Below are 17,673 nucleotides of genomic sequence, written 5' to 3' on the forward strand. Positions count from 1 at the left end.
CTGAACCGGTAGTAATAAAATTCTTAAAGAAGGTTTAAAAAAGATTCCCAAGATCACAGCAGTGCCATGTGATCATCGGAACCTTTTTTTTTTTACTTTTTTAAAGCATTTTCTTACTACCGGTTCAGGTGAATATGTAGTTAAAAAAAGGCTTTAAAAAAGTTTTTAAAAAAGGTTCCGAAGATCGCGCGGCACAGCTGCGATCGTCGGAACCTTTTTCTACTTTTTAAAAGCATTTTTTACTACCTATTCACCCGAATCAGTAGTAAAAAATGCTTTTAAAAAGTTTTTTTTAAGGTTCCTAAGATTGCGCACCACAGCTGATCCCCCCCCCCGCTGTTCTACTTACCTTCCCAAGCCTCCTTTTGGCGTGTACTGCACATATTTGGTGTGAACTGTGCATGCACACACTTGGCGCACAGCAAGCATGCACGGCTAGTGAACCGGTAGCAAACTGATTCAGATTTTACCACTGACTTTAACCACTGTGCTATTGATATATCATTATAACAAGGCATCAAAAACTTTCTTCAGGAAATGCTTTGAAAATGAATTGAGGGGACATTTCTTCCTCAATAAACTTCTAAAGTTAGCTTATAAGGAAGTAAACCCAACCCAACCAAATATTTTAAAACTACAGCAGGAAAACACACCTTGTAGTTGCTTTTGCAATGAAACAAAGTGAATAAAGAGTAATGTTATCCATTATTGCCTTCAAAAAAGAAAATAGGGACTAGGTGACCAGGCGGTGTGGTTAAGCCTTAGATTTATGTTTCAATACCAGATGTTGGAGCATCAAGAGCAACAGCACTAATTTGTATTATTCACTGATCGTCCAGATTATGCCACTGATAAAGTTGTGTAGATCATTCTCAATGGAGGGCATGTCATTGACCCACTATTGATATCGTCTTGTGTTCCGTGGCTTTATTTTTTAATCAATGGAAGGACAGGGTTGTGTTTGGTGTTGTGCCTGGATGAGCAACTCACAGGAAAAAAACAAGGCAGTGGATGAGACTGGAAAGGCAAAAACATTCGAGAAGGAAAGGGTGGTAAACCATAATAATTTTTTTTTAAAAAAAATATACCCTACACAACAGTGGTGAGTTTCAGAATTTTTTACTACCGGTTCTGTGGGTGTGGCTTGGTGGGAGTGACATGATTGTTGGGAGTGGCTTGGTGGGCGTGGCAGGGGAATGATACTGTAAAATCTCCATTCCCACCCCACTCCAGGGGAAAGATACTGTAAAATCCCCATTCCCTCCCCAACCCAGGGGAAGGTTACCGCAAAATCCCCATTTCCTCCCCATCAGCTGGGATTTAGGAGGCAGAGAATAGATGGGGGTGGGGCCAGTCAGAAATGTTACTACCGGTTCTCCGAACTACTCAAAATTTCTGCTACCGGTTCTCCAGAACTGGTCAGAACCTGCTGAAACCCACCTCTGCTACACAGGCATGTCCATGAAATTACCAAGGTCAATTCAAGGGACACCTTCACCTTGGTTTGACATTCAAATCTTTGAATTTAGCTTTTCAAAATAGATACTCTAATTTTCAACGCATTTGTCTAAAATATTTTCTTCTTTGATCATTTTTTTGAGCAACAAACCACAAATACTAGACAAATATGTTCTGTGCCCCTAATTTGTGCCTCTACAGAATACATTTTGGCAGCTCCGACATTGTTGAGTCCTGTCTAAAAATGCATTGCAGATTACTGTTACATGCCTATCTCGTAGGCTCTATTTTATTACTAGTAGTTTCTAGAGGGTCATCTAACTTGTTTTATCAAGATGGAATTAGAATTTAGGTTTCATGAAACAGGGAATATATTAGGATTAATAAAGTGCCTTTAAGAGAACCCCAATAAAGTTTGGATGCCACATTGCATACATTATTGCAATTAAATATTTTGAAGATGACTCTCTTAGAATTTACTTAGTCTCATCCTTATTAACCAATACTTAACTGATTATATATTTTCAAGTGGGACTGAATGGAAGGCAAATCAATTTGGATGCTATTACAACCACTTTCAGATTTAGCATCTAATATTCTGTCTAAAACGCTCCAAGATTTTTTTTTTAAAGAAAAATCCTTGTTCAGTATTTATTAACATTATTTCTGAATTAAACCATATACCACTAACTTTAGCTTGAATTTATACAGAGAAACGAAATCTTTGTTTAGCTATACAATGATCTAACAAATTCTTCTTAACAATTTTAACAGCAGAATTGAGGGAAAATTTAGGTAGAAGAAACAGATAAGCATTAAATATTGTGGAATTCTTAAAATATTACTCTTAAAAGAATGGCTAATATATTATAGAATGGGAATTTAGACATGTCTTACAAATAACTAACAACAAAGTTGTGTGGTTGAACACTGAAATGGACAATAAGGATTCTGAACTGGACCTCAAATAAATGTATACCATATCCTGTTCACTGCAAATATTTGGCATGACCTGCCTGGTAAACATCTGGATTACAGTTCTGCAATTATTTTAACTTGCCTATTTTGCTACCTTCTTCCAACATGGCTCTTGAACATACTCTGAGACCAAAGTATCAGGATAGGAGCTGCAGGAATGTTATATTTCCCATTAACATTTTTTTCAGGCTTTATTTATGTATTTACTGTTATATATTGCAGTGTTTTACAAGGCACCCCCAGTGATTTACATCACGCACCTACACCATATATTTATACATTTTACAAATGTACATTAAGAATTTAATTAATTTAAATTAAATTAAAATTTAATTTAATAATGAATACTTAAATGCATTTATAAAATAACAAGAGTATCATAACATAGCCAGCAGATGGAGTCCTCTTATCCACCAGGCAAAGAGCTGGGTTTAATCAGTTTTGGAAAGTGGCATTAATGGGTCAAGTCTAATTTCTTTTTCATAGAACTGGAGCCATAACAAAGAAGCTGTGCCTCTTGGCATTTCCTTTCCTGGACAAGATCTACTTTAAATGGAATTGTCTACATGTCAGTGAGGTATCACCAATCTACTTCAAAGTCCTAGCTGGTTATCTATAATGAAACTGTTATAGCTGAATCTTTCACCGAACAATATGATGATATATGGGATAGCCTGACAAATCAAAACATTTTCAAAGTTAAAAATGTTGTTCCAGTCACATTTCATTATACTTATTCTCTGGTGCTTACATAGGGCTTGTTATCATGCAAACTTCAGGCTGAAATAAAGCCAGCAATCTTCACTGCAGATTTTTCAGTCTGCTTTCTGTTTGCAGAGAGTTCTTGTGTTCAGAATATAGAACAAACTATAAAAACATGACTTTGAATGCAACTCTGAAGCTTACTGAATGTCTTTTAAAATAGATGCACACTGACAGCTTGTAAGTGCCCAGAGAATGATTACTAAGTAATTTCACCCCATTTTAGCATCTGTAGAACTAATTTTGCTAATCCAGAAATTCAAGAGAAAACCCACAGATAATTCCTTTTCAGCATCTTACGTATAACTAAAATGCCAAACTGCAGAGATTGGTACAACACTTTAAAAACATACTTGTCTTAATTGGATTCTTAATATGCCACATTGGTGGTTTCCAACTTCAGATGTTCAATACATTGTTGAGTTGTTGCATACTTTCTAAACTCATTTCCAGGTTAGGTGTAGACATCTCTGTGCCCTTATATAGACTTTGACAGAACTGTTTCCACCGGCCAATGTTACCATATAAATTATATAACTCAAGCATAGTGTTTGAACACAACAATTGAGCTTTCCTTTTTTCATGACATGATTAAGATCATCTGTAAAAATTGCATGTGCTCCTAGATAGCAGCAAAATATACCTAAAACTCTAACTTTTTGGTGCTATCCACTGATTTTCCAGATTTCTTGCAGCCCAAAATCTCATATCCTTATAAAAGGATAAATGACATGTCCCATTTTTCCCCATCTGCTTTGCCTGATTTCTAATGCCAACGGTATCTTCATTTCACTAGTGTTTCAAAGGTTAACAGTATGCTGCATTGTGTTAACTTCTCGATTGCTTTGTTTCCCCCTTCCTCAAATTATTCTTGCCTTTTTGGCCTCTCAGTGATTGAACAGATGTTTCCAGTGAACTCTTGACAAAGAAGCACATTCTCCCTCCTCCCCTCTGCACCAACATATTATGTACTCTGCACACTCCACTATTTAATCATGTCAGTGCAAAGAAGGAACCAGGAGGTACTAGGGCCCAACTAAAACCTCTCAAGAGTGATTGGAAACACAACAGTTGAATGCTGTAGTATGAAAACAACAAGTGAAGAGGCACAGGTAAGTATGGTTTTGCACTGAACCATCACCTCGGAGCCAAGTTCTTTATTTTTAATTTTATAAAGCAATCTCAATTTCCTGTCTTTCTCAAGAAAAATGAAGGGGAAAAAAGAGACTGTGATTATAACCCCCTTTCAACCCTCCTCCCACTCCCTCATGCAGTTGGGTTTGGTACACAAGTATATTGCTTGCTTCTTCATAACTTCTTTGCAAATAAAATGAGATTTTCAAGCAGACCACTTTAAAAGCCTTGAAGGGACTAAGTGAGCGTGTGACAAAAATGCTACATATTAGTTGTTATTCCCTCCTTCTCAAAGGATAAAAAAGGTTCACTTTGAAAAAAAGGGAAGGAACTATAGTAGGAAAGGGCTTCATGAACACTTTCTCATTAGTATTTTAGAGGAATATTGGAATAACCTTGAAAAAAAATGTGGCAGCCATTAGGAAAACTCGACCTTAGCCTAGAAAATATGAACTTAGTACAGGAAAGGGTGAGAAAGAAGCTCAAGATTGCGCCACCTTGACTGTCTTTGGTGCGAGACAAAGTGAAAAAGACCTTCTGTCAGGCTTTCAAAACTCTGTTACTATAGCCTAAAGTAGCATGTGATGCTTGTTTCCTGACCTGGCCTACCTCAAAGGGAGGTATCTTTTTCCCTCAGTTAAAATATATATTCTTCATGTATAAGTAGCCATGAAAGAGAATCACGTGCTCTTCTTGAAAAGATGATAGGAAATGCTTGGGTTTTATTATGTTTTGGGTATACAAGGTTGCATGACTGACTCCAAATCAAGGGTAGCAGATTAGGGTTGTTCTTGTCCATTGAAAAGGCTGAATTCTTGAGCATCTCTTTCAAGTCGTTGCCCCATCCAAATACTGTATGTTAAAATATTCTCTATGAAGTCTCAGGAATATGGCTTCCAAAATAATCTAAATTTAAATTTGGGAAAATCTTCAAGGTTACAGTTGTTTTTCCATGATTATTAATGCCTGGATCATGCCAAGTTACTTTTCTTGTAACTGAGGGCCACTTTCTTTTACAATTAGCTCAAACATTGAAGGCCTTTAGGGTACAAGGAAGTCATGCTATGACACTAAGCTAGACGAGGCTGAAAATTTGTAGCCTCTTTTTTGTTGTTTTTTTAAATAGGCTTATGTATCATAGAAACCATCTTTAATTTACGGAATTTTCCATGGAAAATTAGGATGGACATCCAGAAAAAGGGTAAAAGGGTTGCCTGGGGGATCATTGGTCTACTGGAAGCATCTGATTATCCATATTTTGGTATATGGTTCCATCGGAATAACACCAGTGGTCAAGTACTTTGGTTTTCATTATATTAATCTATAGATGAATTTCCATTCACTCTCTGTCCCTTGTAATAATAGGTGCTTGAATAGATTACTGCACAAGGACCTCACAGAAAGGAAAATTATACAGTTAGATAAATTGCATCTCGATGATGGAAACTTTTATATGAAATATTGGAAAATTATTATATATGATAAAGACATAAATTATCCAATATTCTGTTTCATGCCATATTTATTCAGTTCTATGCATTTAAGAACACACATACATGTACATAAAATAGAATGTGCCACAAACGTAGGCTATGAGCTTTGGATTCCCTACTGTATGACTCAGTCCCCTAACAGTTGATGATTTATGCATCTTGCCAGTGGAGAAGTAGGCCATGCCAGCCTTGAAAGCACTATCGTTTGGCTGTTAATACTCATGAAGGACATGTTGCCCTATCATTGTTCGGTCATTTCTTTAAAAAGGTAAAATCCTGAACAAATTCCTATAATATGTGTGGCCGGGTCTGACCAAGGGTATTTATACAATTAGAAAAATTGAATAAATAATCCCAATGACATTCCAAAGTACTGCACAATGAAACTTAACAATTTTAAATGTGTTTATACACACACACACACACACACACACACAGAGAGAGAGAGAGAGAGAGAGAGAGAGAGAGAGAGAGAGAGAGAGAGAGAGAGAGAGAGAGAGAGAATTAATAGAAATAAGCATAGCATACACACTGATATGAAATTGAAATAGTCCTGCAAGAAAACCTTGGAAGTATTATTCTAGTATTCATTAACATTAAATAAATACCATTTGTAAAATAGAAGTATGAAACTACTTTCTTTGGCAAGTATCTTAATGTGTCGGATTACAGTTCCTAATATCTCCTGTCCAAGTGACTTTGCTGGGAGAAGATAATGTAATCCAATTCATTGCATTGGGAGGGAGTGTTTACGCAGAGAAACCAAAGGATAGTTAACCTTCTTTCTTCCAGAAGATTTTAGTATCTTGAAGAAAAGATTTGTAAATGTTTGATTTTCTGTAGGAAATCTTTCCAATGAACAACGTCCCCAAATATGCCATCACATTTGCAGAATTTAGTATAAGTGAAGATTTGGAAGAGAATTTCTTCTCTTCTGAAAAGAGCCTTGGTAGTACAGTGGTCTAAGGCACCCTGTTATTAAGCTGGTTATTAAGACCAGCTGCTGCAATTACTGCAGGTTCGAATCTCGCCAAGGCTCAAGGTTGACTCAGTCTTCCATCCTTTCTAAGGTAGGTAAATTGAGGACCCAGTTGTGGGGGCAATAAGCTGACTTTGTATAAATATACAAAAGAATGAAGGCTATTGCTTAGCGCATTGTAAGCCGCCCTGAATCTCCGGAGAAGGGCGGCATATAAATCAAATTAAAAAAAAAAAATTCAGAAGGCTGGCACTGGCATTTCCCTCTCCACAAATGCTAGTGAAAGGCAGCATTCTGAATGGCTCAGAAGGTTGGCATTTACTAGCAATTTTGCCACATTTGAATTCCATTCCTTGAATGTTTATAGGTCCCTCAGTGCACTGCGGAAACAGACCTCAAATCCCCCATCCTCTCCGCTTGAAACCTTCCCTGCCAGCTTCACCACTGACTTTCTTGGGAAGCCGGCAGAGAATATTGCAAATGACAATCATGCGATCACAGGGGACTTGGCAACCAGTTGTAAAATACAAATCGGTTGTCAAGCACTTGAAATGTGGTCATGTGACTGGGGGGCGGTGTGAACATTTACGACAGCTGGGGGTGCTTTAGGGCAGGGTCCACAACCCCTGGGCCATGGCCTGGTACTGGCCTACGGCCTGATGGGAACCAGGTTGCAGAAGCACTGGATAAGCAGACGAACTTGCAAAGCTTGCGCAGAACCATCTTTCCAACCAACCATGTTTCCCACTGCTGCTGCTGCTGCTGCCATCGCCAGTCTACAGAGCCAGAAAGGTTAGGGATCACTGCTTTAGGAGCTGTAAAGCCCTTGTTTTGAAGCTGTCATAAATTAGGGACTACCTGTAAAACTAGAGCAAGTCAATCCCACACTGACCTTAAAATCAAGCATGAATTGAGATAATCTTTCCAGCATGCAATATTTTTTCCTCTTTTTGTCAATCGCATTTCTTAGGCACACTGTAAAGTTTCAAACCTATGAGGATTCCATAGCATCAAAATGTCTGACCATGAGGGATTCCCTGAATTAGACTCAAATACTGCCTCTTTTTTTTCCTGGAAATGCTATACTGGTCTATAGATTGAAGGTGTATGTGATCCACTTCATTGTTCTAGCTAAATGATTCAATGGCACGGCTTGAAAATTTCAATCTTCTGCCAGAAACAAAAAAACAAAACAAAACCCCAAACACAACAACTTTGTACTCTTCAGAGGGTTTACTCCACTCAATACAGTTAAGCTGCCTCTTTTTTCTGTAAAATGAAAAAGACAAGCCAGCAACATTCTGCTTTTCTAATGTTCCAGCTGTAAGCAAACAAATGTCTTCTCTGTTCTCTGCTCTCCACCTACATTGATTGAATAGGTGGATTGTAAGGGTTGCTGGTATATAAAGAACGGAATTAGGAAAGTGGAGGAACAGGAAAATTCAGAAAATTGGACTCTTTGATTAACACACCTCTATACTTAATATGCACTTAAGCCATTGATCAGTTAATTGCACCAGCTACTCAATTAAAGCATTCATGCCTGTCACCGTATGTTCCAAATGTACCATATATACTTATTATACACTTAAGCCATTGATCAGTTAATTGCATCACTTAGTCAATTAAGGCATTCATATACATGTCCTACGGTGTGCTGTAAAATATACCGTATATACTTGTAAGCTGCAAATTATATTAAGCACTGGCTGGTAAACCTCTCAGATTGCTATTGAAGAGGTTGATTCAATAAAGCCAGTTCTTATTTCTGGCTTTTTCCTGAACAAAGGGATTGACACTCTTTCTTTGGTGGAATATGGATTAATGAGTAAGAGACTTCCACATGGTTCATATTTGTTCTTTCAACTCTAGCACACCTTCTCTACAGCAACAATCACCCACCCTTGCCTGCCCCACAAATGTACAATAATGTAAACCTTGCAATGCAGTTTTACAACGCAACATGCAGGATATTCTCTTTCCCTCAAAAATGTTCCTATCTACAACCTATTGTTTCCAAGCAAGACATTTGATCTTCTCCTTCTCACCTGTCAGCCAGATCTCCGTGGCTATCAAGCATGTTCATTTCTGCCAGTGCTTTTGAGAACTAATGCTAGACAACAATAAATCCACCACCTTACACTTCCCTAGTTTGCTTTCTCTTCTTGACTTTGGGTGTGCAAAGTTCAACAGTCAGGATGATATATAAAACCAGATGCTTTTTTTTTTTTTGTAATCTGGAAGATACTGAATGCAGCCATTATGGACATAATTCTGTACTTTTCTGAAAGTAGTCTCTCAAAACAGGAAGTGGTTTGAGATTCAGACCAAATGTGGAACATCAGGAACTACTTCTTCCAGAAGATTTACCTCTAGAAATCTAGCAGGTTTTCTCTGAAACATCATAATCAATGTCACCTGGAAGAAAAATAGAATAGTTTGTTGTTCCTTAGAAAGTTCCATCCCTGGAATGGTGAGTTTTGCACAAAATTAAAGCAAACTCACAAAACGTTTTCCTTCTTGTGTGAAAACAAACCTACTTAGCCTACTCTAGAGGAAGAAACTGCATATATTTATAATTGCATATATGTATATTATGCCTTTGCAAATCCAAGAATGAGTATTGATGATGTTTGTGCAAACTGTTCTGGAAAGCAAGAGACACTCTTATTTTAAAAAGCGAAGTAAATTGGTATTGGTGTTTTATTTCAAGGCCTCCTGCAACAAAGCTACAGTAGTAGGGTAAAAGAAGCTTCTACCTTATGGAAAATGACAGACAAGACTTTACAATGACCAGAAGCATCTCTTCAAAGAGAACTGTGTGTTGTTTCTTCACTTTATTAAAGAGAACCATATTACCTGCACAGCATAAACCACTTTGTTCAGACAATTGAAGTCACTTTCCACAACCCAATAATGTTCCATTTACACTAATTAGGATGATCTGATTCTACAGTCTCACACAAATGTGTTTCTTTAACATAATTTTTAGTCTTAGCTAAAATTTAGAAAGAAGGCTTTTTTTTATCCCCTCGGTGCGAGAAAAGCCAACACATGGGTATGCAAAATTGATGAACCTTTGGAAGAGAACTTTATATAAGTTGCAGTGTACTCTGTAAGGCAATCACCCCCAATTATGCACAAAGACTCACTATTAGGGATTCGGGGAGTAACTAGACACACTGAGAAGTATGCTAATGAAATAATTAAAGGCTCATCTAAAGAGTTGCTAGGAAAATCTCCTTCTCAGCAGTATTGACTGGTGAATTTCCATGCCCAGCATATAGTAACTTGGATTACCTACACATAGGCAGGGGTTCAGTAGAAGTAACCAGCTCCTAAATGTCATGGGTGTAACAAGAGGACATCTCTGGTGTCCTCTAGTGGAACATCAAAGATTATCTGAGACACCCCTACCATTCCATCACTGTCAAATGCCTTCTCTTGCCCAGTATACACTTCATTCATTTACTGTCCAATTATAGTGCATAGCTTTGAAAGCTGATAAGATTTTTTTTTCAGTAAAAAATAAATAAGAGAAAAACAGAATTTTTGTAAAGCCTGCCATCAACAGTTCAAAACAAATCACCACAGCTGCAGAGTGCGAACCAGCAAACAGTACTATATCTATGTGTGCACCTTTACATAGATTTCCACTACAGAAAAGACAATTCCATCCTACAACTCAGGGATTTAACGTGGGATAGCCTTCAGGCTGAAACTTAAGAAAAAAGACAAAGAAAGCAAGTTATTCGCACCATTTAACCTAGTAGCATTTTGAGCACCGCACAGAAGCTATACATGAAGACAAACAGATACATGGATTTATCAGGCTAGCAAAATGACAATTCACCAAAGGCAAACTGTCCCTGATAAACCAGGAAACCAGAAACATTTATGAGGCATTACTGTTAGAAAGAGATACCATATTCTAGTATTTTTGGAAGTGAACATTCAATCTGTGTCAGATTTTTAACTTTAAAGAGTGTGCCTCAGCTATCGGAATTTTTGGAAAGCCTGGTCTAAATCACAAAACATTCACATAAAAATGGTGATATTATCAGAACTAAAGTGACCTCTGACCTTCTGGGATTTCTCTCATCAATAGTGGCAATATGGAAGTTTTCTGAAGGAAGTTAGCTATGTCGTTGCAGCTGTTCTTTCTATCTCTCAGCTTTAACTGGGTTCAATAAGGCCTTAATGCCCTTGAACCATAATGTATCTGTGTTGAATTTTAATTTTAAAGGGATTATCAAGAAAATCTATTCTTTCTGTCAATTCCCTTTGAAAAAAGTGGTAGAACACTTTTGACCAATTATCTTTGAATGGTACATTAAAAGAGCGGAAATACCCAAATATTTTAACTGGGAGTTGAGGCTGGGAATCAAAGATGATTCAGTCTGATGTAACCTCCAGCATATAATATGGCACATTCTACCAAAACACACACACACACACACACACACACACACACCCCATAAGCAGTTTCTCAAATTAAGGTTTTTGGAGAAATCACTCCACAGCGATTTTAATTTACATTTGCCTAATCAAATGAGAATGATCACCTCCGAAAAGTAGAGGTGTCAAACTCAAGGCCTGGGGAGTGCTTATATCAGCCAGCAGGACCGCCCTGAAAACAGCAAAGGACTAGTCCGTGGTGCCTCTTCCAGTGAAAAAAGAGCTCAGGAGCACCGGGGGTGGCCCTCCTGAGCTCCATGTTTGCTGGCAGAGAGTTGTAGAATGCCGTTGCAGCCGAAAACAGAGCTCGTGAGGGCTATGGGTGGCCCTCCTGAGCTCTGTTTTCACTGGCAGAAGGTTGCAGGAAGCCATTGCAGCTGAAAACGGAGCTTGAGAGCCCATTTTCACTGGCAGAGTGCTCAGGCCACCACCCTGACATGAGTGATGTCGAGCTGACCATGCCCACTCTGGCCCCCCAAAGTCAAACACAACCCTGATGTGGCCCTCAATGAAATCGAGTTTGTGCTAGAGTAATCCATGGAGCCTGTATGTATGTGTACATGTGTTTGTGTGTATGTTGGGGGGCGGGGGAGGGAGCCAAAATAGTTAGCAATACAGAAGACAAGATCACAATTAAAGCCCCACTCTTGTATCACAACACTCTGTTTGCCTTCTTGCCAATGTTGACCTCCCACTGGTGTCTGCACCAATTAGCAACTGAGCAAGGTCCAAGGTTTTCATTATAACACAAAGACCCTCAAACTACTTCATACCAGAATACCCTCTAATTGCCATCTAATTGACTTCAGTCTGAAAGCTGTCTGCTCAATCATGAGAGGGAGGCTCTAATTCAAGAACCAAGAACCACTGGATTTCATTTAACAGCTGTTTGTAGGCAGTCTTTCTGGTAGTGCTCTCAAATGCTCTACCCATCGAAATTCAGGTATTACATATTATGACCTCTTTGTGGTGGTTTTGGAAAATTCAACTCTTTGTCTCAAGAATACATTTTCAGCATACTATTACAATTTTTAATCTCCCTATGTTTGATGGAATGTAGGATTTACTCTAGGAATAGGGGAAAGGAGAAACCAACATATAGAAAGAATTTCAGAAAAAGATAAACTTAATCTTCCGGGAAGAGAAAGTGTGAAAAAGAAGAGTAACCCTGCCTTATTTTTGTTAGGTATAAATTGGGATTAGAGAGAAACTCTGCTTTGAAGATTATGTTATAATACTTGAACAATAATGATCATTCTTAATAGCCTAGCTATTTCTTTTTCTTGATCTGGCCTACCCCAAAGGGCTGACACTACCTTATGGTTTGTTTGTTTTTAATGGCTATTGCCATAAATTACTTTAATGTATTGTTTATAATGTATTTTGCTGCTGTTTTCATTGCAAACCATTTCAAGTTGCTTCAGCATAGGAAGCAATCTATTAATACCTCACATAAATAATTAAATGAATTCATTACAATCATGCCAGAACTTCTGGGGAAAAAAAAACCACACAAAATATTTATTTCCTCTCCAACTTCCCTCCTACAAACCTATTTGGGCACAGCTAAAACCATATATTAATAAAATATCAGAAAAAACACTTTTATAATTTCTGCTTCATGCTGTCTGCATCAGAATTTTATCAAAGATAGATGGCAAAACTAATAGATAGATCGCAAATCCTTCTGTTCGTCACTTAGCCATTGCTCAAACAAGTAACTCCTGACTTCTACAAATTCCAAGGAATAACCAGCCCTAAAACTTCAAATGGGAAGCAACTGTAGCTAATTTAACATTTGTATCAATATCAACTTGCCTTTTCCCTTAATTGGCTGCAAAACAGCTTTGTTTCCAACAATAGGTGAAAGATACGCTACATCAGGGGTATCAAACTCAAGGTCCGGGGGGGCTGGATCCAGCCTGGGTGGTGCTTAAATCTGGACCCCAGGGCCACCCTGAAAACAGCAAAGGACCAGCCCGCAGTGCCTCTGCCAGCGAACATGGAGCTCAGTCCCTCTGTTTTTGATGGCAGAGGGATAGCAAAACAAACTAAAAGCAAAACAAAACAAAAGGAGACATGTTTCCACTTTTGCATTTGAGCATCCAAGAAGGGACAGGAAAGGAGAAAGGGAAAGAGGAAAGACGAAGAAAAAGAAGGGAAGATGGGAAGAGAGCAAGGAAGAAAAAAGAAGGAAAGGTGGGAAGACAGCAAGGAAGGAAAAAGAAGGAAAGAGGGGAAGGAAGAAAAAAGGGGAATGAAGAGGGAGGGAGGGAAGAATATGATTCCTTCATTTTAGACTCTTCATCCTTAAAGAGTTATTTTCTTTGTTGCTAAAATACACTATAAATGAAAGTAAATCCCTTGGAATAAGTCCATTCAAATGGACTTAATTCATTAATTTAGATTAATATAAATATGAATTCAAATATGCATTTGAATACAAATACAAATGTAGAATATGAATATGGTTCAAATACGAATATAGGTAAACTTTCCTGAAATAGTCAAATGTAATATTACTGTAGAAAAAAAAAATAATGCAAAATTTAAGGCAAAAGACCTCAGAAACTCCCCTATTCACAATGGCCCACTCATGGAAAGGGAAAGTGATTTCAATAGCTTATTCTAGAAAGAACTAGTTCTAAAGAATATCATGCAATAATTAGGGCATGTCAAATTTTTTAGCTTTCAATTTCCAAACATTAGGGATGCTCAAAAGTTGTGGCATGCCTTGGGGATTGTAAAGATATTTTGGTTACTTTAATCTAATTTAGATGTGCTTAATAAGTAATTACATAAATATCATAACTTTTTAATATTTATATTTTGTTTGTTCCAACATAGTAAATACCGAACGATAGAGCTGTGTAAATACCGAACAATAGAGCACATGTAAAGCCAATATCTTTAACTCATTAAAGCATCTGTGTCTTTTACCACTCACACATGGTTGCTTTGTGAACTGCTCCCAGATTTTGATGCAACTCTGCACATGTCCAGCCCAGCGAAGCAGCTATGTACATACATATGTCAAAACATCTAAGAGCAACTTCCAAAATGGTTTTGTGAGTCTGGAAAGATCCAGATAAAAAAGGCTACTGATGTATTCCTGCACTTTTCAATGTGCCACTATCTTAGTATTTGGAAAGACCTAGGAAATAGTTAATGGTATCAGAGTGGGGTGCAAAGAAAACAATAAAAAATAAACTACTGATAAAATGGATATAAAAGTTAAATTCTGGGATAAAGTGTTCAGAAAATTCAGAAGCAGTATTGTTGAATATGCATAAAAACATTGTCTTTTATAGCATGCAGCTAAACCACAATATAAAAAGCTATACGTCAGAAAAAATGTGAGGCTTTGATAGACATGTATTTAAAAAGGCATTCAGAAAGACAATGTTTTAAATAATTCCTCACAGATTGAAAATTAAAGAGACGGGATTATAGTTGGGCAAAGATTCAAAGCCACATGAAATAACAATTCAGAAGATATAGACTGGACCTTTGACAAAGTTGTTAGAATTTATTAGGCAGCAGAAGCAGTGGTAGAACTTTACTAGACTACAAATCATAGGGTGTAAAACATAAAGAATACAGCAAGCATCTAGCAAGTATAGAGACATGCAAGGGAAATAAAGCAAGGAAAGAAAAGAAGATCTGGTACAATAATTCAAGGGATTTCAAGAGTGCAGATTAAAGAACACCATAGTGGTAGAAATGTGAAATAAAAATATATACACGGAAGGTGTTCTGTATTAGGAAATTGATGCCAAATAACTTATCATTTAAAACATCAAGCAAAATTATGAAGGAAAAGATTATTTGTCTCCAAAAGATTTTTTTTTTATTTTTTTTTTTGTATATGCAATCCCTGGGAAAGTTGCAGCTTCTTTAAGGAGTTGTAGATAAGTGCTACGTTTGCACTCCAGTGTGTTCTAAAGTGCTTTTTGGAGATCAGATTGCAGAGCCCTAGAAAAGAACCAACATCCAAATTAATAAAGGAGAGGAAATCTATGTAATCCTATGCAATTAAAGTCGGCTGCAAGCTGAATCATCAATTCAGTCTGGAGAATCAATTTGATTCAAATGAATGAACTGATTTCAAAAGTCAGACCACTTTGGCCTATTGATTTGATTCTGAGTGATCACTGATATGTTTCAAACCATTGGATGTTGTACATGCACAAATCAGTGAATCAGTTAAAGGCATCAAAAGAATTAGTCAGATTTAACCAAATAGCCAGTGAAAGTACAAATCAGCTACAGTATTTTCTTCCCCTTAGCATGGGGACTTTCTCTCTGAAGAAAAAAGAAAAAAATAGTGACTAAATTCATGTTCTAGAGACTAATGGAATGGAAATCAGGTTTTTTTTACACATACACACACAAATAAAACCATAGTTTTACATATACATGCATTAGAGATATATAGGAATAGATTGATGCATTAAAGCAATACTGATGTGCACTGAAGAGAATGGGAGACATTTTAAAATTATGAATTTTATAGAGAAGGTAATTTATTTGAAAGGAATTTGCAGACTGAAGGTTAGATTTTTAAATCAGGCTGAAATTATAACTTTTGAAATAGGTTTAGGTAACACTATACATACCCTAGATGGCTAGTGGCTAATCTTTTTGCCATCACGTGCCAGGAGGGGGGAGCAGGGGGGGGTGTCGCATCATGTGTGCCCACACCATTATTTTATTGCCCTGACCCCACGCGCACGCCCCCCCCCCACTCCCCATGCTCCTGGCACATGATGGCCCAGTAGGCCCGTTTTTCTTTCTCACCTGGTTCCAGGGCCTCTCTAGGAGTCTGGGGAGGGCAAAAACGGCCTTCCCTATCCCCCTGGAGGTTCTCTGGAGGCTGAAAACAGCCCGTTTCCCTACTTCTGATGGGCCCAGAAGACCCGAAAATCAGCTGGCGGAGCTGAGCTCACGTGCCCACTGATATGCCTATGTGTGCCACCTGTGGCACACATGCCATAGGTTCGCCATCATGGCCCTAGAATCAAAAACTTCTCAGCGATGAGCACAATTCCATGCAACCCACAAGCAAGTTTTGCAGTCCTCCAGTACATATGAAGGTGAAGTCTAACCCAAGTTCATTGTCTGTCATGCTGACTACATGGACAACTTCGAACATTTGATTGGTTGCCAAATCATGGTTCTTCCTGTTTTTAAAAGATCTGATTGATCTGACGTTATTAGGCTTGAAACCAGGCACTTTCCTCAAAGTCTGTGTTTATGATTATACGTTGAAGGGGCAGCTGAAGTAGGGAAAAATCAAAAGCTTAAAAACCAGATGTGAATTAGGAATGACTTCACACAAAAGCAGCAGACGGGCCTCAATCTTTTTTAGAAGGTCTCAGTGAAAAAAATAGCCACCAGCTGTAACTGTCCCCAGCTCTGAAATTCAGGATTATTAATTTTTTTTCCCTTTTGGGGAAGATTCTATTACCTTTTAACATTTACCTGGAACAGTATTTTTCATGTTCAGTAATTTTAAGATATGTGAACTACAATTCACAGAATTCCCCAGCCAGCATGAGCAATATTAGGAACAATGGTCATGTAATATCTAGCACAGTATTTATCTATGCTATTATCCAACAAGATGGGGTCAGTTCGGGGACTCCTAATCCTTGATGAATGATTACTAGAGTGGAACCATCTAATATGGCTTCCTATCCAGCCTTCTTTCTTACAAAAATAATTTAATTTAAATTCGGAAATCCTGGTTAGAAGCAGATTTTCACAAGGTAGAGGGAGAAAAATAGTGGAAACCTTTCCCAGAAGCACATCTTCAGCTTTCCTTTTCTGAAGACAAAGACCTGAGGGATATCACTTTAAAACTTGCACTACCTAGACAAACACAAGACTGAATGGGCAAAACCAGGGAAATGGGATTAAGATTAGGACATCATGAGGGAGGCTTGTGAAACAGAGAATTTTATTATCCAAGCACCAAAGTTGCTAGATATTCAAAATTAAACTAAATCAATATTATTTTGCATTTAGGATTAATTACATTAAACAATTAAAACAAATGGCTGCCCCAAAATTAGAAAACAAAAGGAGAAAAATGCACATTTATCTTAGCCTTAACCAAGAGTTTGGTGAGTGCATATGCTCCTTATGTCTAATACTTATCAGCAGATTTCCCTACCCATAATATTACTGATCCAGGCCTTATTGCTGAAGGAGCAAAATAGTATGTTCAAACACCTCATATATTGTTGTGATAAAGAAGCTAAATAAGAAATAATAAGAAAAGACTGACCATAGTCACAATGCCACAGTACGCTGTCTTACTCAGGTGTCAGGCCCCAAACCAAGAATGATACATGGCAATTTTTCCAAGCTGATTTATCTTTTCACACCTATAGACAAAATCTTGCC

At 37.7% G+C, this 17,673-nt stretch overlaps 1 protein-coding gene across 3 annotated transcripts in view; it reads right to left on the minus strand.

Annotated features, from left to right (window-relative positions):
- The window catches only part of LOC148114644 (uncharacterized), a 296,681-nt gene that overhangs the window by 270,140 nt on the left and 8,868 nt on the right, over positions 1–17,673 (minus strand). The window contains exon 2 of one of the 3 annotated variants that reach the window (XR_015733142.1): positions 15,067–15,237. The exons of the other annotated variants lie outside the window; for them this stretch is intronic. The gene's annotated coding sequence lies outside the window, so the exon portion shown is untranslated. Of the gene's footprint in view, positions 1–15,066; positions 15,238–17,673 lie in introns of those variants that run through there. 3 annotated transcript variants of the gene reach the window in all.

The sequence above is a fragment of the Pantherophis guttatus genome, chromosome 3, assembly GCF_059756535.1.
Source record: "Pantherophis guttatus breed Tessera chromosome 3, ASM5975653v1, whole genome shotgun sequence".
NCBI classification, from domain to species: domain Eukaryota; kingdom Metazoa; phylum Chordata; class Lepidosauria; order Squamata; family Colubridae; genus Pantherophis; species Pantherophis guttatus.